Consider the following 9582-nt stretch of genomic DNA (forward strand, 5'->3'; position numbering starts at 1 on the left):
CATTTTTATTTCTGTCTCCGAAGTGAAAAGTGGTGCGTAAAATGCGCGTAAATGGCACAGATCGGGACAGTTTCGAAAGTTTACGTTAAGAACTGGTAGTCAGGGTGGGAACTATTTAAAAAAAATTTTTTTTTATTCCTGACACACACACGCGCGCGCACGCGCACACACGGACGAAACACATTTCTTACATGACATCATGATTCTTCTGTGGCCATAAAACACGAAATCATCGGTAACCTCCTATTTGAGTCATCATCATCACGAGATAAGTGGAATATATAAAGTGTGCAACACACACACACACACACACACACACACACACACACACACACACACACACACACACACACACACACACACACACACACACACACACACACACACACACAAGTAGAGTCAACCCTCAAGTGCGGCTTTTCAGCTTTACCTTCACAGTCGGAAATGGAAAAGTTACGCTGGGGATAATTACACTCACACTTATGTAAGGATTAGAGCAGGAAAGGTGGATTTTCCCCCCCAAAAAAAGTGTATTTAGAGTTTTTGCGCGTTCTCGTCTTGTTTAGATAACACTAACTGGAATACCTGCTGCGGTCAATAAGTCAGCCCTTAATGCTGCACCTGTTGCTTCCACTGGACACCATTTGTGTTACAAATGTAGCCAGGAGGGAAATCCACCAACGTCTCTCTCTCTCTCTCTCGGTGAGAGAAGCTGAGAGGAGGGTGTGTGTGTGTGTGTGTGTGCGCGCGCGCGCGCGTGTGTGTGCGTGTGTGTGTGTGGGGGGGGGGGGGTTGTCACGAACTCTGAAGATTTGAGGCAACAAGCCTGACAACTTAAGTGCAACCGTGCTCTATTATTTTATAGCCCATACGCAGAATAACGTCTGATTGCTTCAGCGTGTGTGTGTGTGCGCGCGCGCGCTCATGCACATGTGCGTTCTGGATCAGCCTCCTGTTGGAGATGGTCGAGGTGTCGGGGTGCTGTTCTTTCCATCACTGTATATTTTCTCCTCCTTTGGTTTACCAGCAGTGTCAGGAGGAGGCTGCAGCGGCTCCGTTCACTTCGCTTGATAAAGTACCACAGTCGATCTTTTCTTTTTTTTTCTTTCTTTTTTTTTTCAGACGTGGGAGAATCCATAGAGAAGTGATTTATCGCGCCCGTTCATCAGTTGGGCACTAGAAGGCGCTGTTAACAATGATAACGAGAACATCTCATGCACTCTTATGTATGCTGCACCTTTAAATTCACAGAAATAAACATTTTCTTTGCTCTTAACTCTAATACCTTTGTGAATCTGTACAGCCCTGCATCAAGTGCCATAGTGTATACATAGTCTAGGGATTAGTGTGCGTCTAAAAATAGAGGGCAACAGAAGTATTTCTTCATCTACTCAGTAATTCCATGAAGAATTAGTGCCTGGATAATTACATAATCTGGCTCCTATGAAACTGAATTCACATGGGGTATTTCCAATTTTTCTTTGGAACAGTTCAGAGATATTCGATGGGTTTTCACCACAAGCATTTGTGTGGCACATGTTTAGTGTTTTCTCCGCTTCACTTCAGCCATGATTGTTTAAAACTGGGTTTACAGAAGACGCTGAAAGCATCCATAACCACTGTTTACATATCCAGGCTGATTTTTTTTTTTCTTCGTTCCTTCCCCCATGTCTTTTCCTCTGGTTTTCCTTTACACGCCTACATCAGCGCTATCACATCCCATCTTCTGCCTTCAGCTGCTGAGTCTAAAGACAAAGTTCAACACAAAGGGACACTTTGACATTTAAATAAATAAAAAAAAGTGGTTACGAGTCAATCCGGCCTCAGAGCGAACTGTGATTGGCTGAAACTGAAGAGCTGTGGTGAGTCAGAGTTCCCTCCAAAATGAACAGGAGCGGAAAAAAAACAAAACCAACCCTTCGGGCATAAATCTGGGCTACTTTGGCCCAACCAGAGTAGCGATAATGAATGGGATTAAGACAGTAAGGCAGCGTGGATTATTGATGCCTCCACCAGATCTCAGCTGGGCATGAGACGACGGACAGAGTGAGGATGACGAATTAAAAAGAAAACACGCTGCCATCGGATGCTGCCGTGAAAGGGACGTACACTCTGCATGTTAGCGCCACTAACCTAGACATAATGTTCTTCTCACCCGCTTCGTCTTCCTCTTCCTTCCTCTACTCCCTGCCCGATGTAAATCCTAAATCCCCGCAGATCTGTTCATGCATCAATCCATCTGTTCATCCCTCTGTCCCACCCGCCTCCTATCCATGCATTACACAGACTTAAAGGAACAATAACAACATTTTCTTTTCTTTTCTTTTTTTTTTTTTCTTCTCTCCCCTGCATTAAGGGAGAAACTCGGGACTGAATATTTTCTTTGGGTGGTGTTATGAATTGCAGCCAAAGAGGGCTCATCACCAAATGCTGCAATTTCCCAGGCTGCAGCTACCAGACTCAACTGCTGCCATTTTCTAAAGTTCAGTGGATCAAAGAGAGAATTATTTAGCAACAGAGGTTCCCAACCTTTTTTTTTTTTTTTTTTGTTCCCCATGTGGAGCCCTCCCAGATTGTCTCTAATGAAGGCTGTTATTGGATCTCTGTTTTATCTAAACGTTGTTGTGAAGCCAAACACACACAAACATGCAAAAGCAGCATGCTTTGAATATTAAAGCATTGGGGAAGATTTGCGGGTCTATTTTAGTCGAGTCAAGGAGTTCTTCAGTTGTCTTATATCATGCCCACCCAACTGACTTAGACCCCATTTGCATCTTTCAGGTGAAAAATTAAGCACTTTTGTCACGTTTTGGGTGATTGTTTCCACAACAACGGTGCTTGGATTCACTGAAAATGCAATTTTTTAAAACAGCTTCAAACGTGGAACTTTTTGAAAGCACTACGACTCCATCTCCATGGAAACCTTTCTGCATGCACACCGTGGTCATAATAAACAGTTTTTTCTGCACAGGTGTGAGTAGATGGACAATAAGAACAATGTTTTCCTCCTGAATGTCATGACTCCCAATCCATGGTCTCCTGGGACTTGGTATTTTAATAGTCGCCAGGATACTTGGGTTTTAAATTTAACATTGGGGCAAAGATCATCGAAGACACCGTCACAGGTTTTTTTGTTTTTTTATTTTGCATTTTTCACACCACTGTAGTAATCTTGGTTGTGCTCTGGTGAGTTGACTCATCACTGATGGGTGTGGATGTGAGTGCACCAGCACTAATCCTACAGGAGTCTCCCAGACAAAAGTATGTGGCTTTTATTGGATCAATGCGTTTGACAACATAGTCCGTTAACTTGTTCCTCGCGACTCCGCCAAGAAGCGCCGTCTGAAGATAGTCTGTGTTGAGAATGAGTAGGAATTTAGAAGACGCCAACTAACCTCATTTTACCTCCGACTGACTACGTTTCACAGTTCAATTCTGAGAAGTTGGGGCAAAGCGTGAAAAAAAAACAGATGTAATGTTTTACGATTCTCTCAACCTGCTCCTCATTCTGCGAAGTCCTGCGTCTTTAATAATGGAGATTTCTTCTTACAATGCTTCATATGTGTTCCATAGCCACACAGACATGCTGATGTATGTGGTATAACATTATATATTAATCTATTAAGTACTTCAGAGAAAAAGACACTGGCTCAATGGTAGCAGATGTTATTTGTTTGATGCTGCTGGCTTCTGAACCGCGCACTGAAAACAAGCCATATTATCTGTCTCTGCCTATTATCTATACATCACATAACGCGGCTCAAAACAACTCCATCCCGTCTGTTCCGTGAGCTTTGAGTCTCAAGTAAATTGTTCAGCGCTTTATTTTCTATAGCTGACTATTAAAGATATTCCCATCCTTACCATTGGCTGTTTTCAAAAAGTTGCATTTTCAGTAGCTCCAAGCAACTATTTCATGTAAACTAACACCCAAATCCAAACCAATTTTTCTGTTTTCACCTCAAAATGCTGTGTAAAAGCATCTTTTAGCTGTCCTCCTTTATCGTTCCATCTTGGTATCTGCTGTATGTAGGAAATGTGTCTCGGCTCCTTAAGGTGATGGTGCAGTAAATGTATACATTGTTAAACTGTGAGCAGCACAAAAATGACTCAGCAAGCCGCCATTGCTCATGTTACTCACGCACGTGCAGCCAAACTGTTAACTGAAGTCGTACTGCACGTTTCAGAAAAGTTTACATGATTTAAATGTGGCAATCTGGAAGCTGTTTTTCAAAAGTCATTGTCTGAATGCAATTTTACAATTTTCATTTAAAACAAGATTTGAAATGGCCTCTATTATTGCTTTGAAGCTGGTGTGAATGTTGCATGCCGACGTCCCACTGTCACCTCTGGCAGCATGTGACCTTAACTTACAGCAGACAGCAGGATGAACGGATTTATGTGAGATGAGCCAACTTGAGCTGGAAAATGTGGAGGAGAGCTTTAACTGAAGCAAAGTTATTGCACATATAATGTCTTTCACACACCATGTGTCAGCTTACAAGAAGATGTGACTCGGTTCTAAACATAGAAGAAGTAACTTCAGTTGCTGTAATTTCTTGAATGAGGTAGACCAGTGTCCACCCAGTGTCAACTCATTTTAGTTCAGGGGCCACATACAGTCCAATTTCACTTTGAGTCGATTGAACCAGTAAAAAAGTGCCACAATAACCTTTTAGTTTAAACTTTAAAGTTTGTCTTTATTGTGGTGCGGAGTATACGTGATGAAAGTGTCTATATTTTAATAAAAAGTAAACAATTACTCCCAAAAATGACTACAATCTCAGCATAAATCAGGTTTTAATTAAATCTTCTGGTGCAAAATACAGTGAAATGTCCAAAAAACTTCCCCTATGGTGGTTGAGTTATGCATGTTTTTACAAACTCACCCTGACAGCATGGCTTTCAGGCTAATACCAGTTTCTTAGCTTTCATCGCAGCAGTATCGATATCTCAACTCAGGTCTTAGTGTTGTGTCGTGTCTGCTACTCCCAAGAAATTTGTTTAAAAAAGTCAATATTTTCTCAGACATTTTCACCACTTTTGTTTGGAGGGCCAGATTGGAGCATCACGCCGAGTTTTGGTCCATGGACCCTTACTTTGACATCCTCCGACATTAAGCTAAAGCCCTCATTCTGAGCGGTTTTTGGCACGTAATTGGTATTTTGTAATAAATGTTGCATGGTGGTGTAGCGGCTCCAGCATTGCATTCAACTTGGCGTGTGACATGTTCAGTCCACCTCCAGCGCCTCCTTATTTAGTTCTACACCTTTCAAACTTTGTTTGAAATAGCTTTGGTCAAACAATATGCACAGAATTCTACACAGGGTCTTGGTGTGAGATGTGGATAGTTTTGTTGAGTCCTTCTCATGAAGTACTGTTGACCTGCCCAGAGCACCATCCCAGTCTGCCAATGTGCTCTAGTGCATCAGCTCTATGTGACCAAAAATTCAATAACTAAAGTATTGGTTATTTTTCCTGTAAAAGAGTTTCATAAGATATTATATTTGCTGCATATACACTGACTTTTATGCATGATTCTTTTAGCCCGTGACTAAATGCACTCTGTAAGAAAAAACTGGAAAAGTGAAGGGAAGAGAAAAAAAAAATCTTTTTTTTCTCAGTTGGGTAGTTAGTGAACTTAAGAGCATAATGCCCACAGTCTGCATTGTTTGGCAATGATCTGTTTCTCATTTAACTAAATACCAACCACATTGTTTACCATAGGCATTCACTGCTGACGTCCTTATGTCAGAGTCAGCAAAATCTGCATGATGTGCAGCGCTCTAACTGTGCAGACGTTTGGAGCACATTTCTTTCAGTATTTGTGGGGTGGATGTTTACTTCCTCAGTGCATATAGATGTGTTTAAGTTCAAACTTGTGTGTGTGTGTGTGTGTTATGTGTGTGGGCAGGTGTATTTGTGTTGTATGTCCTTGCATTCCTCCCCCTTAGATGGAAAACAAGGCGCACCAGCGAAAGCAGTCTCGTAATTTTTCTTGCTCCACTTCATCAAGTCGTCACTTTACATATACAAAAGAGCGGCGCGTGATACACAAACACTCCCAGGCATACAAACAGTCCCATTTCCAAGGACATACAGCAAAGGTGTTGTTGTGTGTATCTGTTGAGGCCAGACAGCGTGGCTCCAGCTACGAACCTGTTAGCATTGTTAGCATTTCACAAGTCACATCTGCATTGTGTCATCAAAAGTGCAGAGTAAAAACTGCAGAGTCAAAAACGTGACAAAGTGTGCCAGAAATCAGATGTGACCCGACGTGAGTAGGTGAAGATGAGAGAGAGAGAGAGAGAGAGAGAGAGAGAGAGAGAGAGCACAAAAAGAAAGAGACGCAGTTCCACAATATAATGGTCTCATAAGGAGGTTTGATTTACAGAAATAATGGACCTGGCTGGTTTTTATATTTGTGAAGCAGAAGCCACTAAATCTGAAATTATTTTATATGGGCTTCAATTCTGGAGAGCTTCACTCTCATATTACGGTAGAAATTGAGCTTCTTTGCTGTTCAGAGTAAAAATATTGACGTTCCGGCCCATGACTAAGGTCACATGGTAATGAATCGTTTTGAATGTCTGCAAAATATGAGCTATCGACAGCTTCAATACAAAAACAAGCGCTATTGGTATCAGCCTTGAAACATTTGAAATTCACATTAGTCCACGAAAACTCATTTAGAAAGCGACTGTGAAGAAAAGTCGGTGGTTTTCGGCTGTATATGTGCGTTGGCTCAATGAAAGAACACACAGGTCACTTCTGAAAAGAGAGAAATAAATCTTACAAATGTCTTAACTGGAAGTGTACAAAAAAAAAAAAAAAAACACCAAATAGTGAGAAAAATTCAGGTCGTTCCCACTTGGACCGCGGCTCCTCGTAGCTGACCGTGTTGCCAAGGTGACGCAGTCAACAGCGCAGTGAGGAGCTCTCTGGTGACGAGCGAGCGCCGTGCGGGTTTCCATTAGCGTGGAAGCGCCTCGATGTGACCGTGAGGAGACCTGCATGGTCTTGTAACGTGAGTCGGTGCGAAGGCTTATCTGGGCGCTGCGATGGAAACTTTGCAGATCGAGATAAGCTGGCAGCGTAAAAACCTTCCACGAGTGGCAGTCTTTTTATAGTCGATTAATGTATGGTTGGCCTAAAGCATTTCCAAAACAAAGCTCATTCAAACACATGCGAGGGATGTCAAAGAGGGTCCGGGGGGCGAGGTTAACGTACAAGTGCCTGCAGGAATGGTTCTGCTTTGTGGCCTGGTCCCCGGCCAAGCATTTAGCTTCAAATAGCTAACGCTGGGTTTTGTTAAAAGGTAATGTATTTGTGGTTTCTGCTCCCTGCTGCTACTCTACCCCCGAGGAGGATTTGCCTCAGGCTACATTTCTATTTACCACCTGTGTAGCTCCCCACATCCCCCTTTCCCCAATCTGATAAACTCAACGTGACAAAAGAAACGGGTGTTTTTGTTAAATATGTGTGTACGTGAAAAGCAGCAAAAAGGGTAAAAAGGGACTTATACTTGCAAATGTTTGGATTTTTGCATCAAGTGCTCCTCAGGCATTCTTTAAACACTTCCAAACAATGTCTTCAGTATTTAGCTAATGCTGCAATCCTGAATGTCTTGCACTAAGATCAACATCAAAATTCCTTGGCGATAAATGAAATTCTTTCGTTGGCAACATTTCAAGATAGTACTGAGGTTTTTTTTTTTAAAAAGAAGGAAAAATCACATTAGCTTGAAGCTTGAATTCAGAAAAGCTGCCTGCCGTTATAACCACTGTCGTGTATATTTAACTGGGCCGACTGAAAGTAAATGTTAGGATACAGAAAGAGCACTAACAATTGCATTCACATTAAATTATCGCCTTACTAATGTAAAATCAACAGTTGGGAGGAAAAAGAAAACTTTCTCAGGCTAGGTGTTTGCAGTCCTTTCATCCAGGCTATGCCAACATGTCCTTCTCATGGTACATAAACAGCTCTGAGTGGAGGACTTCATACCAGACAGCTGAGGGATACAACATCAATGTACAGTATGCCACGCACCCCCAGGAACAGGTTGGAGTGTGATTTTGTGCATGTTGACGGAGGCTGACTGGTGCAACAGAGGTCCGAGAAGAAATATTACCATACTAAGCCGGGCTACAACTGTGATACGTAATAAGATAAAGCAATCGCAAAAGCATTTTCATCAATCAAACCGTGCTTGTGGCTCTATGAGGTTGCAGGTCGCTGTGCTTTCGGCTAAATACTGTGGTAGGCTGGTCGCCATGGCAGATTAATGACGTTAATATTCTGATGATTAGCAGGTATGCCCTTTTTTTTTAACATTTACTACCTTTGTTTAGCAGGTTCCCATGGCAACGTTAGCTAATTTGTGCATAACACAAAACATAGCTTTGGTCTGAGAGTCAGTGTTTGGTCATGACCTTAGCGTTTGGAACGTTTTCTGGATGTCATCAAAGCAGTAAATACCTTCATAACATGTGGCAACCCAAGTTGAGATATTTCAGCCTGGACATGAAACGTGTGGACTGACCAACACTTCTTTATGTCTCTGATTTATAGCGACGAATGATTTCTCGGTTGGAGATTGTGGTCCAAAAAGATTTACTCAAATTCAAGGAAACATTTTATGACTTGCTATTTTAAATCTGGTCCATTTTCAATTTTTGTCAATTTTGGCTGGATCTTGCCACTTTGAAGCGCTGTGCTCACTATTCTCATTTGCGACCTTGGTTTTAACACTATAGCAACTGTCACTAATGATTGCGGGCGCTGTGGTATTTAGAGCTGAAATGACCCAAGAACCGCCACTTCTCAGAAAACAACGTTGAAATAACTAAAACAGGTGGTTAAACCATAAGCCTGTAGGAATGTCAGATTATCCAGAGTAACCCTGTGTTCCTGTGACAAGCAAACCGCAAGCACTGTTAAAAGACTCAGGTTAAAATAGGAACACAGGCTGTATCCAGAACCGTACTGACAGCCTTTTACATGACATGGTCGTGTCACTGGCTCTATGAACTGTTGACCTTCACAATTGTGTTGATAACAGTTGATAGGAGTCAAATTATGTTACTGTTTCAGGGATTACTATTCGCTGCTAAATGCCATGTATACCTTTGTATACATCGTGTTTTTGCCAAATATTCCATGCTTCTGTTCAGAAAGTCATTGTGCGCAGCACAATAATGTCAAATATATTACGGTTGACAGTAAAACAGTACTGTAAAATACACCCCTGCTGAGTTTGTCCAATGCATAATTCTGTACAATATGGCATATTTCATGCAGAAATAACATTGTCACAGGGCAATATCTGCATTATTGTTTGCACCAGGATAATATCTGGGGTGGCATATGTGGTATATTCTGAATGTATTTATAAAAGTGAAGCCTGGGAAACTTTCTTAAGGTAAGCTAAGTGTGAAGCTATTCAATATGGTTCCAATTGAATACAAATTATCGAAGAATCATTAATATTGTCCCTAAGGCAAGGTTGTTACCTTCTTTGTAGAACATGAATGTACTTCTAAAGATATATTCCTCAGAAGAAAGAACCTTTTATACCCT

This window comes from Blennius ocellaris (genome assembly GCF_963422515.1).
Source record: "Blennius ocellaris genome assembly, chromosome: 6".
Taxonomy (NCBI): domain Eukaryota; kingdom Metazoa; phylum Chordata; class Actinopteri; order Blenniiformes; family Blenniidae; genus Blennius; species Blennius ocellaris.